The sequence below is a fragment of the Schistocerca gregaria genome, chromosome 5 (assembly GCF_023897955.1).
Source record: "Schistocerca gregaria isolate iqSchGreg1 chromosome 5, iqSchGreg1.2, whole genome shotgun sequence".
Taxonomy (NCBI): Eukaryota; Metazoa; Arthropoda; class Insecta; order Orthoptera; family Acrididae; genus Schistocerca; species Schistocerca gregaria.
Window position 1 is genome coordinate 81,854,913 of NC_064924.1, and position 20,418 is coordinate 81,875,330.

The 20,418-nt window shown below is 43.4% G+C and overlaps 1 protein-coding gene across 1 annotated transcript in view; it reads left to right on the top strand.

Annotated features, from left to right (window-relative positions):
* Positions 1-20,418, top strand: part of LOC126272454 (cytochrome P450 6k1-like) — a 75,412-nt gene that overhangs the window by 21,513 nt on the left and 33,481 nt on the right. The gene's annotated exons all lie outside the window — the stretch shown is intronic.

The window sequence follows — 20,418 nt, forward strand, 5'->3', positions numbered from 1 at the left end:
AGACCTTTACTGTTTTTGACAGAATTACAATGTTATTAAACCTCAAAGTTTTTGCTTTTTCTCCCTGAACTTTAATCCGTACTCCAAATTTTTCTTTGATTTACTTTACTGCTTACTCAATGTGTAGAATGAATAACATTGGAGATATATCACAACCATGTCTCACTGCCTGCTTGCTCAATGTGGAGACGGAATAACATTAGGGATAGGGTACAACGCTGTCCCACTACCCTCTCAACCACTGCTTCCCATTCATGTCCGTCGACTCTTCTACCTGCCGTCTGGTTTCTGGACAAGCTGTAAATAGAGTTTTGGTCCCTGTATTTTACCCCTTCTTCTTCCAGAATTTTAAAGGGGGTTTTCCATTGTCAAAACCTTTCTGTACGCCTACAAATGCTATAAACATAGCTTTGCCTCTCCCTAGCCTGTCTTCTAAAGTAAGTCGTAGAGTCAGTATTGTCTCCCGTATTCCTAAATTTCTCTTAAATCAACACTAATCTTCCCCGATGTCAGCGTCTACGAGTTTTTCCATTCTTCAGTTGAAACTTCGTGTTAGTATTTTGCAGCCGTGACTTATTACACTGACGTTCGGTATCTTTCACACCAGTCAGCACCTGCTTTCTTTGTAATCACAGTTATTACCTCCTTCTTGAAGTCTGAGAGTATTTCGCCTGTCTCACACATCTTGCACACCAGGGGGAATAATTTTGTCATGGCTGACTCTCCCAAGGTCATCATTAGTTCTGATGGAATGTCATCCACTCCGGAGCCAGGTTTCAACTTAGGTCTTTCACTGCTGCGTAAAATTCTTCTCGCAGTATCATATCTCCCGACCCAAACTCATGTACGTAGTCTTCCCTTTCGGTAATATTGCTTTCAATTCCCTCTCCCTTGCACGGACCCCCTATAGACACCTTCCACCTTTCAGTTTCCCTTCTTTGGTCAGGACCGGTTTTCCATCTGTCCTCTTGATATTCATACAGCTCCTTCTCTTTCTTACAAAGGCCTTTTCAACTATCCTGTGGGAGATATCCGTCTTTCCTCTAATGATATATGCTTCTAAATAGTTACAGTTGTCATCTAGCCATTCCTGCTCTTCCTTTTTGCACTTCCTGTCAGTTTCATGTTTTCAAACTCTTGTATTCCTTTTTACAAGCTTTTTTTTGCTGCACTGTTAAACTTTCTCCTTTCATCAATTAAACTCATTATCTCCTGCGTTGTTCACGTGTTTCTACTCGGCCTTGCCATTTTATCTATTTGATCCTCTGCTGCCTTCACCATTTAATCTCGCATAGCTACCCATTCCTCTTCTACTGTGTTCCTTTCCTCTGTTCTAGTCATCCATTGCCTAATTCTCCCTTTAAAAATTTCAACAACTTCTGCTTCTTTCAACTTATCCATGTCCCAGCTCCTTATTTTCCTTTCTGCAATTTCTTCAATATTAATCTACAGTTCATAAACAATACATTGTGATCAGAATCCACATCTGTCCCTGGAAATGACTTACAATTTAAAATCTGCTGCCGAAATTTGTATCTTAACATTATATAAATAATCTGAAACCTTCCGGTGCTTTCAGGTCTCTTCCACATATACAACCTCCTTTCGTGATTCTAAAACAATGTGTTTGCGATCATCTATCAGATGGCTTCCTGTTTCATTCCTTTCCCCCAGTCTACATTCACCAACTATTTTTCCTTCTCTTTCTTTTCCTACTGTCGAATTCCAGTTCCCTATCATATTTAAATGTTCATCTCCCTTGACTATCTGAATAATATTTTTTATCTCCTCATTCAGTTCTTCACTCTCTTTATCATCTTCGGAGCTAGTTAGCATATAAACTTTTACTACTGTCGTAAGTGTTAACTTTGTATCTATCTTGGCTACAATAAAGCGTTTACGATGTTGTTCATAGTAGCTTACCCGCATTCCTATTTTCTTATTCATTATTATACCTTCTGCATTACCCGTGTTTGATTTTGTATTTATAACCTTATATTCACCTAAGCAGAGGCCCTGTTCCTCGTCCTATCGAACTTCACTAATTCCACTATATCTAACTTCGACTTATCCATTCCTCTTTTTTAAATTTTCTGACCTACCTGCGCGACTACGGGATTTAACATTGTACACTCTGATCCGTAGAACGCCAGTTTTGCTTCTCCTGATGACGACGTCCTCCTGAGTAATCCCCGCCCATGGGTCCGAATGGGGGACCATAATGCCTCCGGAATATTTTACCCAAGAGGATGTCGTCACTATTTAACAATACAGTAGAGCAGAACGGCCTCGGGAAAAATTACAGCTTTAATTTCCCCTTCTTCCAGCGGTCGCAGTAGCACCACAACAAGGCCGTTTTGGTTTCAGTTAGAAGGCCAAATCAGTCAGTCATCCAGACTGTTGCCCCTGCAACTACTGAAAAGGCTGCTGCCCCTCTTCAGGAACCACAAGTTTGTCTGGCCTCTCAATAGATACCCCTCCACTGAGGTTGAGCGTCGCCTCATCAGCCCAAACAATGACACTAGTCAAATGTTGACTATCGCAAATCCATTCGCAAGATTCTGGGCGCCTATCGGATAACCCTCACTCATCGCGTGAAGCAACCTGGGAATGTAACGTTTCTACTTCGCTTCCTTTAAAACGAGGTGAACGTTTGATCTGCTTACACCTCAGTCACTCCCATCTTGCCGCATGGATTTCTTTCGTGATCTTATGAAAGCTTCTACCACTGCCCACATCCCACTTTCGTCCGTTACTATTTTCTTCCTGCCATACTATGCCTTCTTCAGATCAAGCAGCCTTCCTTCCCTCCCAAATCTGCCGCGTAATTTTCTTATTGTTATATGTGACGATGGAACAGTATCAAACTCTGCCCGCCACCGCCTCTGCGCTTCATTCGCGTTTTCACATATTCAGTGACGGTTAAAAATCCACTTTCCTTGTTCGAAGGACAAGTTTTCAGCCATCTTGTTATTTACGGGTAATTACTGGCAACTGAAAATAAACAAAAGAAAAACAAATGAACTAGTACACACACAAGTCATGAGAGCACCACATAATCAAAATTGGATCAGGTTATCATTATTACCGCCTCAGTGATTCATGTTCAAAATTGCATAAGCCCCTTTCTGGGACACCTTGTATTTTATGCTAACGCAATCCTCGTTTTAAAGAAATGCTTCTGCCAAACTACATTTTATACTTTCTCTCTGCTTCGAACATCATCACTTATTTTTCTACCTAATTAACAAAGGTGGCAGGGGTAAAATACAGGGAGCGAAAGGCTATTTCCAATTTGTACAGAAACCAGATGGCAGTTATAAGAGTCGAGGGACATGAAAGGGAAGCAGTGGTTGGGAATGGAGTGAGACAGGGTTGTAGCCTCTTCCCGATGTTATTCAATCTGTATATTGAGCAAGCAGTAAAGGAAACAAAAGAAAAATTCGGAGTAGGTATTAAAATCCATGGAGAAGAAATAAAAACTTTGAGGTTCGCCGATGACATTGTAATTCTGTCAGAGACAACAAAGGACTTAGAGGAGCAGTTGAATGGAATGGACAGTGTCTTGAAAGGAGGCATCAAGGGATTACCAATTTAGTATTTATTGGAGGGCAGCGTGGAGGGTAAAGATCGTAGAGGGAGACCAAGAGATGAATACACTAAGCAGATTCAGAAGGATGTAGGTTGCAGTAGGTACTGGGAGATGAAGAAGCTTGCACAGGATAGAGTAGCATGGAGAGCTGCATCAAACCAGTCTCAGGACTGAAGACCACAACAACAATTAACAAACCTGATCTACTGCTTTTAGTACCTGTCTCAGCATCGTCTAATTTAATTCGTCTACTTTCCGCTACCCTCGTTTTACTTTTGTTCCTGTTCATCTCATAGCCTCTTTTCAACATAGTCCTTTCATTTCAAATGTTCTCCCAAGTAGTTTACCATTTTTGGGGCAATTACAGTGTCATCTTCAAAGTTTTCATTTCTTCTTCCTGATATTAAATTCCATTTCTAGACTTCTGCTTGGTACCTTTCAGATCCCTGTTTCTCTCCCTTCTCTACCCACCCTCTCCCTCCCCTTTCACGTCCATTGATTCATATAACTGCAGATTGTTTTGCATGAAAATCGTAAATCAGTTTTCGCTCTATGTGTTTTATCGCAGGTACTTTCAAAACTTCAAAGAGTATAGTTCAGTCAACATTGTCAAAAGTTTTCTCTAAATCTAAAAAAGCTATAAAGGTAAGTTGCCTTTTCCAACCTATCTTCTAGGATTATACGTAGGGTCAGTATTTTCACAGGTGTTTCAACTTTATTCCGGATCTCTGATGTCGGAATCCCTAAAGGTTTTCTATTCTTCTGCCAATAATTGGTATCAGTATTTTGCAAACGATTGCTTATTAAACATATAGTTCGTTAGTATACGCCTCTCAATAATTGCCTTCTTCTGAAAAGGGATTATTGTGTACTTCTTGAGGTGTGAGGATACTTGCCCTGTCTCACACATCTTGCATACCAGGTGGAATACACTCATGCTCATAAATTAAGGATAATGCTGATACATGGTGAAACAAAGCTATGGTGGGCGGTTTGCGGGTTTAAATCACTTCGGAGTATAGCCATGCAGTGCATTTGACCTGCGGTCGTCGCACAGTGGCGGTAGCAGCAGTCCACATATGCAAAGGTGTGTTGGTGCGTGTCAGAGTACTGTGCAGCGAGTAAGAGTTCAGACGTTTTCAGATGTGCTAATGGTGACTGTGTGTTGAAAATGGCTCAAAGAACACATATTGATGACGTTATGAGGGGTATAATACTAGGGCGACTGGAGGCTGCTCAAACACAACAGGTCGTAGCACGGGCCCTCCGTGTGCGACAAAGTGAGATCTCAAGATTATGGCAACGATTCCAGCACACAGGAAACGTGTCCAGGCGCTACAGTACGGGACGTCCACAGTGTACAACACCACAAGAAGACTGATATCTCAGCATCAGTGGACGCAGACTGCCACGGAGTACTGCTGGTAGCCTTGCTCAGGGCCTTACAAGAGCCACTGGAACAGTTGTCTCCGGACACACAATCTACCGACGAGTGAAGAGACATGGTTTATTCGCCTGGAAACCTGCAAGGTGCATTCCACAGACCGCTGGTCACAGGAAAGCCCGTAAAGGCTGGTGTCAAAGAGAACAGTACATGGTCATTGGAACAGTGGTCCTAGGTTACGTTCACGGGCGAGTCCAGGTATAGTCTGAACAGTGACTCTTTTGGTCGACGTATCGCTGCACGTCTTCAAACCTCTGCGACACTTCAGGAGCTCCGACAGGCACTGGTGCAAGAATGGGAGACTATAACTCAGCAGCTGCTCGACCACCTGATCCAGAGTATGCCAACCCGTTGTGAGGCCTGTGTATGTGTGCGTGGTGATCATATCGCATATTGATGTCGGGGTCCATGAGCAGGAAACAGTAGCGTTTTGTAGTACATGTGTTTCAGGACATTTTTCTCAACTTATACCGTGGACCTACAGATCTGTGTCGTGTGTGTTCCCTATGTGCCTATGGTATTGGAGCCAGTTTTGTGTAATGCCACGTTGTGTGGTTCCACATTCTGCAATTATCATTAATTTATGAGCATGAGTGTAGTTTCGTCATGACTGGCTCTCCCAAGGATCCCAGTAATTCTGAGTGATTGACGTCTACTCCAGGGCCCTTGTTCCCACCTCTGTCTTTTAGTGCTGTGTCGAGTTCTTCGCGCAGTATAACTTCACTTTTTGGTCACCAGCCTTCTGATTAGCTCGATGCGGCCCTCCACGAATTCCTCTCCTGGACCGTCCTCTAAGTCTCACAGTAGCACTCGCACCCGACGCACTCAGTACTTTGTTAGAGCTCTTGCAGTCTCTTTTTTCCCATATTATTTCTCCTCTACAACTCTCTATAGTAACGTGGGAATTCGTCCTGATGTCTCAGCACATATTCTGTCACTCAGTCCATTCCTACTTGTCATTGTTCTCCACATGTTTCTCTCCTCCTCGAGTCTACGGAGAAACGTCTCCCTTCTCATGAGCCTACCAACTTTCAACATATCAGATGATCATAATTAAAGTGCGACTACTAACGGAGATCCAGTGCCGGCTGCAATTTTCACATGGCAGCGAAACTTCGTAGATATGTCAATGCTTTAAGGCGAAATCGCTTTAGATGGAAAACAAATTAGATCCAATTGTCGCCACCAGGTGCAAATCTGGCGCTGTACACTATCTGCATGGCGTATGACTTCCACGCTGTCATTTGACAAGTCGCAATGTGAGTGAACAGCATGGATATCGAGAAGAGAGAAACTGTTTCATGCATTGCTGCATTGAGAGAGTATTGCCGACTGATAGGTCTGAGGAGAGCCCCAATGTTATTAAATGGTTTAAGGAGGACGATAATGAAATTCGAAAACTTGGGTGAGCTTGGTGTGGCACCTGTAAGAGGAGGTGGAAGTTACTGACGAGGTCGCTGTTGCTGTAACCGACCATGCAGCACCTGACCCGGGTAGTGCTAGTGCCCGTGCAGCGTCACGAGAATTGTCCAGGTCTTGGTCAACAGTACGGGAAGTTTTGCAGTCTATTTTGCAGTGGTACCCGTGCAAGATCCAGTCTGTGTCGCAACTGAAACTTCACGATCCGCAGCGACCTTCTGAATTTGCTCTCCGGTTTATGGAACGGATCGATGTTTATGACATGTGGCCAGGCATTATTCTATGGAATGACGAGACACTCTTTACGCTACACAGAACTGCCGAACTTCGGGTACTGTTAAACCGCATGTTATTCACGAAGACCCATTGCACTCGCCGTAGGTGACTGTGTGATGTGGATTCACAATTACCTTTTATTCGCGGCTAGTTTTTCTTTGAAGAGAATACACACATAGGCCGTGTCAGTTGTACCACGATATCTGCACGTTACGGAGACCTCCTTGTACAGTATGTGATTCTTACTTTGGAAGAGAGCAACTAGCCGGCCGCTATGACCGAGCGGTTCTAGGCGCTTCAGTCCGGAACCGCGGTGCTGCTATGGTCGCAGGTTCGAATCCTGCCTCGGGCATGGATGTGTGTGATGTCCTTAGGATAGTTAGGTTAAAGTAGTTCTAAGTCTAGGGGACTGATGACCTCAGATGTTAAGTCCCATAGTGCTTAGAGCCATTTGGAGAGCGCAACTCTGTGTGTAAATTACTGGTTTCGTGCAAGATGGGGCAACACCTCACGTCGCTTGCCCAGAGAAAGATCTGCTTATTGCAACCTTCCACGAACGTATTGCCTCCAGTAGTTTTCTAGATGCATGAACTACAGGGCACCTGATCTGAATCTATGTGATTTTTCGCTCTGGGAATATCTATAGGTATGTGATCACCACGGACACGTTGGGTCTCTACCTGATCTGAAGGTCAGTATTTAGGAACACGTTGATCAGATTCCTTGAGAACTGCTGTGAGCAACTGTTGATCATGTCGTTTTACGGATGCAGCATCTCGCCGACGATTCAGTTGCTCATGTTGAACCAATTGCTTAAGTGGCGATTTAACGTCTTTCTTGCATTCACAGTCCAAGATCTGTACATGGTAGCCAAAGTTGGAATTATTTTTTAACAGCGTAAACCGGTTCCGCTTTCACACATTAGAATATCTACCGAGTTTCGCTACCATACGATAGTTACAGTCCACAACGGACCCTTGTGAGTACCTTCAAAGCACCGCATCCAAACGCTTCAACTTTCTTCTGTTCCAGTTTTCCCACCATCCATGATTCATTACCATACAGTGCTGTACTAATAAATTTTGACTTAAATTAAGGTCAATGTTTGATAACAGTAGGCTTCTTTAGGCCAGGGACGCCTTCTTTACCTGTGCTAGTCTGCTTTTTATGCCCCCCTCGCTTCGTCTGTCACGCGTTATTTTGCTTTCAAGGTACCTCAGTTCCTTCACTTCGTCTGACTCGCACTTCCCAATTTTAATGGTAAATACAAATTTCATTTCTGCTACTCCTTATTGGTTTCGTCTACCTTCGTCTTGCTCTGAGTCGGTACTCTGCAATCATTAGACAGTTCATTCCAATCAACATCTTCAGTTCTTCCTTGCTTTCACTGAGGATAGCAAAAACATCAGTGACTCTTATGACTGATATTCTTACACCCTGAATTTTGACCTCATTTCTGAAGCTCTCTTTTATTTGTGTCGTTGTGACCTCATTTCTGAAGCTCTCTTTTATTTTTGTCGTTGTTTCTTCAGTGTACTGATTAAACAGTTGGGGATAAAGACTGCATCCCCGCTTGCTGCCTTTTAAATCCGAGCTACACGTTCTTTATCGTCCTCTCTTATGGTTCCTCCTTGGTTCTTATACATTTTGCATAACACTCCTCCTTCCCTATACTTTACAGAAACATTCCTGAGGAAAATTTAAACTATTTTACACTAACGAACCCTTTTTGTACGTCGTGAAAACCTATGAACGTACATGACGTCTTTTTTGGCGTCTTTTCTGTAGGATCAGTTATAGAAGTAATACTAGTTATTTATCGTTTTGCTTGTCTCGGCAACCAGAGACCGTGATCATCTGTGTGAGCTGCGTTTGGTGCGGGTGTGTGTGTGACTTTGTGTGTGTTCATGTTGTGTGGTTCGGAAGAAGGCCTTTTGGCCGAAAGCTTACTTGTTTGATAGTCTTTTTGTGTACCTATCTGCGAGTCAACATCTCCACTGTGTGGTGCGTAGCAATCTTATCTTTTTCATAATATTGTCATTTTTCCATCCCGGTCTTCCCATTGTTTAATTTTGAAGGTTGTCCATTCAGCTAAATACCAAGGCGTTTCTCACTGCGGCGAGATCGTTTGCCAAATTTTAGTTTCCAACTTCGTCTTCCGTACGCGAAAACGTTTCACTGACTGCCACGTACACGGGGAGAAATGATCATCCTAATGAAATACGAGAAATCAGAGTTCGGAGGGAAAGATTTAGGTGTTTACTTTTCCGATGCGCTATTCGGGAGTGAATTGATGGAGAAATAGTCCTTAAGTGAACTGTCTGCCAAACACTTATGTGCGAATTTCAGAGCAGCCATGATGTACATTAATGCTTTGCCATTTCATTAGCTCGCACACCAGAAGACATTAGGAAATTTTTATTCTGTTCAGTATTTCTTGGTGAAACATAATTTCGGTCAAATAAGGCTCGTTTTTGGCAATGCAAAACTGAGTAAGCCTCTTTTTTTCCAAAGTTCATATCACGCACGTGTATGGAAAATCAGTTAATAATCTTCATGGAAATGTCATTTCTTATTTTTTCTGTTAAAGCCTGATTCTGCCTTCTGATTCCTATGAAAATCTAGCTAATTAAAACAGAACTTGAAGTTAACGCCCGATCGAACCCACTGGAAAGGCAATTTGCAATTTTTCCTCCTGCACATGATCCGGTATTCTCTTGTGAATTAACTGCACAGATTAGTGTACATTACTACATTGCTTTCCTTAAATAATATTAAACAGAGCAATTACTGACCAATTATTTCACAAGTATGTTCTTTTCTGACACAGTATAACTGTTCATAAATTGATGTACGACTTGCTGCGGACAGGAGAAGTAGGTCAGCAGGTTATCACCTTTTCAGGCTTCCCTCTCGTATTTTATATGAATTTGAATTGTTACCTTTTTCCGTGCAAAACCAAATGAAACACGTTAGTATGCTACGAGGCCAACGGCCCTGCGCAGTGGTAACACCGGTTCCCGTCAGATCACCGAAGTTAAGCGCTGTCGGGCTGGGCTAGCACTTGGACGGGTGACCATCCGATCTGTCGAAGGCTGTTGACAAGCGGCGTGCACTCAGCCTTTGTGGGAAAACTGAGGAGCTACTTGATTGAGAAGTAGCGGCTCCGGTCTCGTAAACTGACGTACGGCCGGGTGAGCGGTGATTCGACCACATGCCCCTCCATATCCGCATCCAGTGACGCCTGTGGGCTGAGGATGACACGGGGGTCGTTCGGTGCCGTTGGGCCTTCATAGCCTGTTCGGGTGGAGTTTAGTTCTGTCTCTGACCAACCAGGTATCACAAGCAAATTGCCTGTGTTAAGAATCTGTAATCTAACAGTGGCGCGTGGATCTAGTGCATCCAGGCGCAACTTCTCAGTTCTGCATCTTCGGAGTCCAACCGCACCACACTCATGTCAGACTTAACCGATCTTACCTAGAGTACAACTAACAGCACGTGGCACATCAGTATATGAATGTGCTGCGAAAGTAATACTCTACGAAAGTTATCACACCTGTAAATAAATCATAGACGCATCTGGTAAAGGCTTAATATATTGTCAAGGCCTAATTTCATAGGTGCACAATCTTTATAATTGGTCAAAGTTCTACATGTTTCTATTAGAATGCACAGTGCTCTAGCGAACGTAAATTTTGCCTCAAGGTCCGACACTATCGGTACGAAAGATGAAGTTACTTGCCTCCAAAACGCACAGTAATCATCTCTCAGAACTCTACGCTACATGAACCCGGTATCCGCCTAGTTCGTCTTGCTACCAAACTGCCAGGAAAGTTTAGGAAATGCTGGCACTTTCTCAATATACCTGTCTTCCGGTCGCAGCCAGTCATCATCGACGATAAATTCACAACACTGAAGCAGCACTCATTGAAACAGTAAAGACTCCGAGGATACCTACATACGTTGTAGTAATGGTGTTAAAACTGGCATAATAAGTTTTGCGCGTTATCTGACATTGCAGAAGTCTGCGACTTGTTCATCTATCAAAGATACCCAAAAGCGCTAAACACATTCACTTCCTATACGATTTCAGCTGCAGATATATTATCTAAGAAATATGTGCAATGCCAAAACGTATTTTGCCGTAAGTGCGGATCTTCCTCTCGCAGTACACCAGTTGCCTACAGCAGTATTCTCCCCAACAATGACGCATTATACCTGCTACTGCCCTACCGGGGCGACAATGACACCAAAAGCGTTACCGTTAACAACTGTTAATCTTTTTTGATATTAGAATACTATTCGTCTAAAGCTCCAAGTCCTACCCCTACAGAATGATGTCTGCTACAATTTTTAACTCTCTCGTAACTATTACAATTCGCAACTTCAGCAGGCCTGACTTTTCCTCTGATTCTGTACGCCACCTTGGACCCATCCACAAGCTTGGAAATATAGGGTGTCCGCTGCTGCAAACTACGCAGTATTCTCACTGAGGACACAGTTCGTATCCGTCTGCAAGCCTTCGAAATTCCGTTATTTTAGCCAACAGCTCCCCACTCTGCGACAATGCCAGAGCCCTCTCGCTTCTGGAACTCGTGAATTTCGGTCCATCAACTGTACTAAAACCAATCTGCTACTCCAATCCCGTCGAGCTTTTCCTCACAGTTATTCCGACGAAATAATCATACACCTAGATACTCATATACTTGCTCTGTTTCTCACTAATTTCAGCCGAAAAATCACCACCACTGATAATGCTTTACCTCAATTAAGCTAAACGCGCCTGGTGAAAAAATCACGCATTTTTCTCGTTCCTACGACAGAACAAAAATACCCTCAAGATTATAAAGCAACTACGGACACTATGGCGACACAAATGAAGAACTGCGCAGTTGTTTATTTCATTATTTTCATTTGTCGAGCCACAGACGAGGAGTGCAATGAGTATAGACAGTGGCAGTCACAGCACTACCACGTCTCAAGGTAAATTCTGTATTCCCAGATTTTGGAGTAATAATGAAAGTACGATCATACTATCATCACAGGTATGCAACAGGCGTAATACTAGGAAGCAATATGAAATGAGACAATAACATAAACTCACTAGTACGAGGGGCGAATCGAAGAAAAGTTGAAGGATTGTGTGAAAAAGCAGTGCTTCTGTATGGGAAATCTACATCTGCATCTACGTGGGTAGTCCGCGAGCCACCGTACGGTGCTTAGCGGAGGATACTTTGTACCACTACTAGTCATTCCCTTTCCTGTTCCATTAGCAAATAGAACAAGCGAAAAAAGATAGTCTGTATACCTCTGTATGAACCCTAACTTCTCATATCTTATTTTCGTGATCGTTACGCGTAGTATATGTTGGCCGCAGTAGATTCATTCGGCAGTCAGCTTTAAATTTTCTCAAGAGTTTCCTCGAAAAGAACTTTGCTTTTATTCCAGGGATTCCCGTTTGCCGAAGTATCTACATAACACTTACGTATTGTTCTAATCTACCGCTAAAAAATCTAGCATCCCGCATCCGGATTGCTTCGACGTCTTCCCTTAATCCGACCTGGTACGGATCACAAAAACTCGAGCGGCAATGTGGAACAGGTCTCACCAGCGTCCTATATGCGGACTCCTTTACTGATGAACTCTCCTGATAAACCAAAGTCGATCATTCACGTTTCCTATTACAATCCTAACATGCTCATTCCATTTCATATTGCTTTGCAACGTTACACTTGGATATTTAAACGACGTGACTCTTTCAAGCAGTACACAACTAATGCTGTATTCGAACATTACAGGTTTGATCTTCCTCCTCATTTGCATTAACTTACACCTTTCCGTATAACCGACAAACCGCAGTTGTGGCCAGCTCTAAAGAAATGCTCCAGCTTCCAGCGTCCTTATTAAGTAGACATGGCAGCAGACACGGAACAAAATCGAAGACGTTCTACTGGGGTCGCAACAAATATGGAGGGAAGACCAGGGCTGTTCGCATAGGTTTTGGTTTTTGATTTATCTACGTTTCTGTGTAGTATTTGGAGAGATTCTCATGAATACGGCAGATAGCTTATGTTTGTAGTTACAAAATCGTGTAGGACTCAGTCATTAAATACGTTATTTAAGTACCCAAAAACACTTTTCCTAAACGCTTGCAAGAGTGCCAACTAACCCCTCACCCCGGGTTGCTGGTATATCCCTAGGTGTGTTTTGGCATAACCTGATTCGGATAGTGATACTTAACCAGAACACAACAATTTTCGAAGAAAAATGTTTTATTTTACCAAAACATTGGGAAGCCTCTTTTTGAAAGGATAAATTATTCAAAAAATAAATTTCTCTGAAAGTAATACAACTTGAACAAAAATAATTTGTGCTTAGATGTACATGCAACTGAATGAACGTAAATGAATGAACAAACAATTAATTCTTCAAGAAAAATAATGTAGCTACCTGCAGTTATTGAGGCAGAACTAGTTCAGTGTTTTAAATCACCCCCGAATTTTGGAGTTTGGCGCTCGTTTACTTGAACAGGTGTATTCAAGTTCTACACACTTTCACTTTTGGTCATATCAAATCAAAACATTTTCATCTGTCCACATCTAGTTTTTCCCTTGTTGACTGTGATGGACGCGCGAATGACATTACCATCGGTTTCGAAAATCCGCAGGATACCCACTGGCACGGCACTTCAACAAAACCAAAGCTATTTAAATGTATTCAGGGGGATTAGGAGGCCCTTGCCATCGTGAGGTATGTGTTGTTACTCTTCTTCGATTTTCACCTGTTGGTGTATCTTCGACTTTCTCAAGAATTTGTGGGAACTATTGGCTGAGAACCATCACAGTCGTCTTGATAGGAGGCTGGGCGTGAAAGCTCTTCGCCACAGAGAGCTTCTTCAGCCTCTGAACTGTCACTAAGGAAGGCCAAGTTGTCGTCACTTTTGGCATAGATTGTGTCTCACACGTTGTCATCGGAATCCATAGAAGCAAATTGAAATCGTCCTTTTTCTGGGAAGTTTTTTCTTTTCCGAGTTGTCAACCTTAGCCGTGTCAGCCTCATTGACTGTACGTGGCTGTTTCTCCATACTGACTATTTAGGCTCTGACTCTTTCTTCCATGGGACTCTGTGGCGCAAATTGTCATAGCTATATCAACTGAAAATTTTCAAATGTGTTTGGATTCCTAAGCGACCAAACTGCTGAGGTCATCGGTCCCTAGACTTACACACAACTTAAACTAACTTATGCTAAGAACAACACACACACACACACACACACACACACACACTCTCTCTCTCTCTCTCTCTCTCTCTCTCTCTCTCTCTCTCTCATGCCCGAAGGAGGACTCGAATCTCCGGCGGGAGGGGTTGCGCAATCCGTGCTATTGCTCCTCAAACCGCTCGGCCTATATCAACTGACCCCATACCAGCCTATACTAACTAGCCCCAAAGGAATATAAAAAGAAAGCGAATAGTACACAATCACATATGTCAGGTACGAAAGATTATCATACATTCATGCAACCACAGTTAATCACTATTCCATAAACAATTATCAACAACGCCACAATTTGATCTATAGACTGACAGGAACGAAAAAATTTATGGTCAATAAATTTTCTGACCAGTCAGACAAACGATGAAACAAGTGTCCTTTCTTAGTGTTGTTGTTGTTGTTGTCTTCAGTCCTGAGACTGGTTTGATGCAGCTCTCCATGCTACACTATCCTGTGCAAGCTTCTTCATCTCCCAGTACCTACTGCAACCTACATGCTTCTGAATCTGCTTAGTGTATTCATCTCTTGGTCTCCCTCTACGATTTTTACCTTCCACGCTGCCCTCCAATGCTAAATTTGTGATCCCTTGATGCCTCAAAACATGTCCTACCAACCGATCTCTTCTTCTAGTCAAGTTGTGCCACAAACTTCTCTTCTACCCAATCCTTTCTTAGTGTTGGTTCTAAATAGACTGAAGTTATGGTGGATGATGCAGCTTTACATACACTCCCCATTATCACCATGACCGTGTTGTAGCTCCACGGTGAGAGGAATTATAATCTCTGCGCCACTAGCCCCGGCTTTCTTAAAGCGCATGCTGGTGTGTGACAGAGATAGCTGTGGAGCTTCAGCGGAAATCTTTCGAAGAAGGCAACGTTGTTATCACGTAACTCTGTTCGGTAAGTTCAGAAGGGTTATATTTCAAGAATACTGTGCGACAATTCTGCTGCCGCATATCTCAACCAGCCCTCACGGAATATGATAGCAAGGAATACGGCATTTTTTCCAGTTTTGCGTCATCAGCATTGTGACTGGTTCGATGCTGTCGCCAAGACTTTCTTTCCTGTGTCAACCTCTTCATCTCACAGTAACGCTTATACACAACATGCTCGACTATTTGCGGATACATTCCAATCCCTGTGCTCCTCTGTCGATTTTGCCGCCTACAGCCCAGATCCATGTAATCTACTTCTGAAGTCATAAAACATAATGTTTGTTTTTCTATTGTCACTGTTTTCCGCAAACTCCTTTCCATGCTGATTTCGCGGAGAACCTGCTCACTTGTTAACTCAGCAGCCCACCTAACTTTTCTCACTCTTCCTCGGCACTCTTCCTCTTACCTTCCGCTTATCCTAAATTCCACAGAATGCTCTACTCCAGCTCACATTCTTTGAAATTTCTTCCCCAAATTAAGGTTTATTTTGATTCTAGTAGACTATCTGTTTCTTGTATTCACCTAAGCTTCATCCGTCATGCATTTATTTTACATCAAATGTATCAAAATTCTTTCAAATCGTATACAATGTGACCCCAAATTTCGCTATCGGGTTTATCGCTAATCTCTTTTCTGCTACTTCTCATTATATTTCGTCATTCTTTCGTTTATCCCCACTCCATATTTCGTATGCACTAAACTTTATATTAGATTCAACAGGTCCTCTAATTCTTCCTCTGTTCCAGTGCGGATAGCAATGTCACGAGCGAGTCTTATCATTGTGATTCTTCCACGCTTATTGTTAATCTACCTGTTCAACCTTCCTTCTATTTTCGAAACGTTTCTTCTACAGGGTGAACAGCAGAGGGGAAATACTGCATCCCTGCCTTGTGCGCTTTCTAAGTTGAGCACTTCTTTCCTGATGGTCCACTGTTACCGCACTAGACAGTCGTTTTCCCTTCTCTCAGTGTACGATGGAATACGACAGAAAATCGCGAATTGCTTTCCGCCAAAACTGTAGTAGAGCATGTGGATCTTTACTGGGTGGACAAAAGTATAGAAACACCAAAAACAAATTACGATGTCCAGTACGGCCTGGGAAACTCTTTGGTATGCAAAACAGCTTCCAGTCGTATCAGAATGAAAAATTACAGGTCCTGTACGGTTTGCAAAGCGATCGTATATTGTTCTTCCTGCAAAATAGTGCCAAGTTCAGCTAACGATGATATTGGTGGGTTGAGATCATGCACCCTTTTCTCCTAAGTAGGCCACAAAGGCTCAGAAATATTGAGATCTGTTGGCCGTGGTGGCCAGGGGGGATGCAACAATTCGTTCTCGTGTTCACAAAACCAGCCCCGGATGGTGCGAACAGCGTGAACAGGGGCTCCGTCATCATGGAACACAGCGTCATCATTGGAGATCAAATATTGTACCATAGGATGCATCTTACCAGCAAAAACCACAGTACTTGGCAGTAATGCGACTTTGCTGAGTACCCATGGAACCCCGTGGAATACCACGTTATGGCCGCCCAGATCTTCACCGAACCCCTACCATGTTTGACTCTTGGGATGTCAAGTCGATCAGAAGTTGGAAACAGTGTGAAGTAAGACTCTCCTGATAAAACTACTTCCTTCCATTTCTCCAAAGACCAGGTTTTATTCTCCGGTACCATCACCGATGGGTGGTTTTCAAATTCCAGCTCGCCTTGCAATTCTCTGCTTATAAAGATCCCTTTGTGTTCACTTGCTGCTGACACGAATGCGAAACCTATACAGACTTTGCCCGAATTACAAGTGATTCTATATGTTGCACTCTTTCCCAAAGGTGGAATGCCATCTTTACCATTGGGCAAAAGTGTCCAACAGTGTTTTGCACTTAAAGTGATGCTTTTATGTTTCTGAATTTAAACTTTCCCTAAATGAGGAACTTGCACCATTTACTGTGTTTTTGAAGTGCTGCGTCGGAAACAGGGTAAGGAAGAGATACACCTGATGTTTCTGCTTTTCCTGCATCACCGAGTCTACCAACGAAGGAAAATGGCTCTGAGCACTATGCGACTTAACTTCTGAGGTCATCAGTAGCCTAGAACTTAGAACTAATTAAACTTAACTAGCCTAAGGACATCACACACGCCCATGCCCGAGGCAGGATTCGAACCTCCGACCGTAGCGGTCGCTCGGTTCCAGGCTGCAGCGCCTAGAACCGCACGGCCACTCCGGCCGGCACCAAGGAAGGAGGGTAGCCATTTATGATGGTATTTGTTTGACTGCATTTAATTCCATTCGGAAGATGTTTTCATTCTTGGCTATTGATATTGTCTCGACTCTTGGAGATTGATATTAATTTAAGCTACGCACCACTGAATAAAAGACAACATGTTTATTGGTCAGTGGATATTAACAATTGGCAGGTATTACAATACGTGTGGTGGTAGTTTTCCTATAAATCTTGGGCGTATGAATATGGTCACTGTCTACGATTAGATCCTAAATAATTTATGCAGTTACCCCTAAACTTCATGGTGAATTTCTTACTGTTGTGTTGAGAATTTGGTTGCTCCTGGAACTTTTGATGATGTCTGGTAGTACCTGTCCATAAGCCAGGACATCAACGTCGTACGTAAACCAGTACCCAACCTTGGAAGAAAGTGTGTTATTTTCAAATAATTGTTTTTCAGAATTGTCCACGAAGATTTCAGCAAGGACTGGGTTGAGGGGTGATCTCGTAGCTAGACCATCCAACTGTTTGTATATCCTGCCACTGAAACGGAAAAAACTCCCCAAGGGTAAAGACAGCACTCCATCTTTGGAAAAGAGTAGAACATATAAAATCATTTGTAGGTCTGAAAATTGTGTATAGGTCAGTATGACAGGATAAAATGCACCCACTTGAAGGAACACCGCAGAAGCTGGAAACTAGGAAAAGAGACTCTAATGTGGTAGACCACCTGTTTAAAGAAGGTGAAACATGAAGTATTACATCACAGCCATAAGAAACGTAGATGAAGTATCTTGGAATAATGGAAATAAATCAACATATGTCCATCAGCCCTAGATTAGCACTGAACGACCAGACACAATTCCCTTACTCGCCACGTCTAACTGCAGATACTACTCATAATCCCATCCAGGTCATACTGTAACTGACAAGCCTCAGTTCCTTTTATTTAAGTTGCTATAATTTTTCCCGTTGAGTCGAAAAATTTTCCTTTGTATAATCATATTTACTTCACTTATCTGCCTAATCTCAGTAGTATATGTTATCTATTAGTAATTTATGACCTATTACACTATGATTATTTCGTTCAGCCTCACCTTTGGAACATGTCATCAAACTTTATTGCTCATTTTATTTTCTTGTATGAACAACTGCTGTAATTTGTATATAATTCATTAGTTATTGTGTCTTTATCTTTGGAAATTGAGGTACTCTGTAGACACACTAGTTTCAAATCTGTGATCTAACGAAATTTCACTGCACCGCGTACTTGCCTTTGTAGCTGATGATGGCGTAATAGCCGAAAACCGATTTGGAATAAATGATCAGCCAGAACATTATGACCACCTACCTAATCGCCAGTACGTCCGTCTTTGGCAGCAATCAGGCCTTGGCAGACACAATTCAGGTAATTCCCGTAAATTCCGAGGACGCGGGCGCTGAGCACTGGCGACACATTCAGTGACATCCCAGATGTGTTGGATCAGGCTCAGATCTGGCGATCTGGGAAAGGGGGGAGGGGGGAGGGGGGAGCAGCACATCAACTGGAACTCACCACTGGGCTCCTCTAACTACTCAAGCTCCTGGCCTCGTCACACGGCGCATTATCTTGTTGAAAAATGCCACTGTCGTTGGGTAATAAGATCGTCATGAAGGTTTGTACGTGGCCCACAACCAGTGTATGATACTCTTTGGTCATCATGGTGTCTTGCAAAAGGCCCACTGGACCCATGAATCCATACGTGAATGTTCCCCGAAGGATAATGGAGCTGCCGCCTGCTTGTCTCCTTCCCACAGTATAGGTGTCAAGGAGCTGTTCCTCTGGAAGACGGATTCGCACCCTCCCATCGACATGATGAAGAGGGTATCAGGATTCATCAGACCGTGCAATGGTATGCCACTGTGCCAACGTCCAGTGCTGAGAGTCACGTGCCCATTTCAGTGGCAGTTGCCAATGTCGTGGTGTTAACACTGCCTCATCCATGGGTCGTCGACTGCAAAGGCCCGTTGTTAGGAACGTTCGGCGCTCTCTGTGTTCAGACACACTTGTACTCTGCCCAGAACTAAGGTCTTTCGAATGGTTCAAATGGCTCTGAGCACTATGGGACTTAACACCTGAGGTCATCAGTCCCCTAGAACTTAGAAATACTTAAACCTAACTAACCTAAGGGCATCACACACATCCATTCCCGAGGCTGGATTGGAACCTGTGATCGTGGCAGTCTCGCGGTTCCGGACTGAAGCGCCTTGAACCGCACGGCCACCGCCGCTGGCCCACTAAGGTTTGATGTTAGTTCCACCACAGTTCACCATCTGTCCTGTTTACCAGATTGCCCAGCCTACAGTGTCCGACATATGTGATGAGGGATGGCCGCCCAACCTCACGACGTCTGGACATGGTTCCACCTTGGTTTCGCCATGTTTAGAAAACACTCACCACAGCGCTTCCCCAAAACCGGTCAAGTCGTGCAATTTGCAAAATGCTTGGGTCGAGCCTCCAGACCATCGCAATCTGCCCTAGGTCACGAGGTCAAACTCAGATAGATCGCGAGCCTTCTCCGTTCTGCACACGGAGAACACGCTCACTGATACTGCATGCACCAGACGTGTCCCTGACTAGTATTCATTCCTCACCAGGTGACGCTGCTATCACTTGGACGAGTCCACATCGATAGTAGGTCGGTAGTCTTAACGTTCTGCCTGATCCGTGTATTACATCAGTGTTGTGTTTTGATCGATAACTAGTTGTGCAAGTCTGCGGGCTTTCGTGGCCGTTTTAAATAAAGTTAAAACATTCTGGGGTGTTAGGCCGCGTCATGTTTCCTCTAAAATAATTCCCGTTTGGACCCCTCCGCTAGGATCTTCTTCAGGATCTTCCGGTATCCACTATTGCTAGAACACTGTCAGAGACCGGTGTCGCTTTCTTTCTCCATTAGTAAAGCTTCCCTTTATAAGACAACGCGACACTGGTCTCTGACAGTATTCTAGCAATAGTGGATACCGGAAGATCCTAGCAGAGGGGTCGAAACGTCGATTATTTTAGAGGAAATACGACGCGGTCCAACACCCCAGATTTTAACTTAAGTAACTAGTAAATGTTGTTGATAATTCTTCCGGGTTATATGGCCGTGGTCCATGGAATTTTTCTATTCCTAACGTTTCGTCCAATACTACGTTGGACATCTTCAGAGGTTTGGCTGGTCCTGCCGAGTCTTGCGACTCAGTCGGAAGGACTCAGCAGGACCAGCCATACCTCTGAA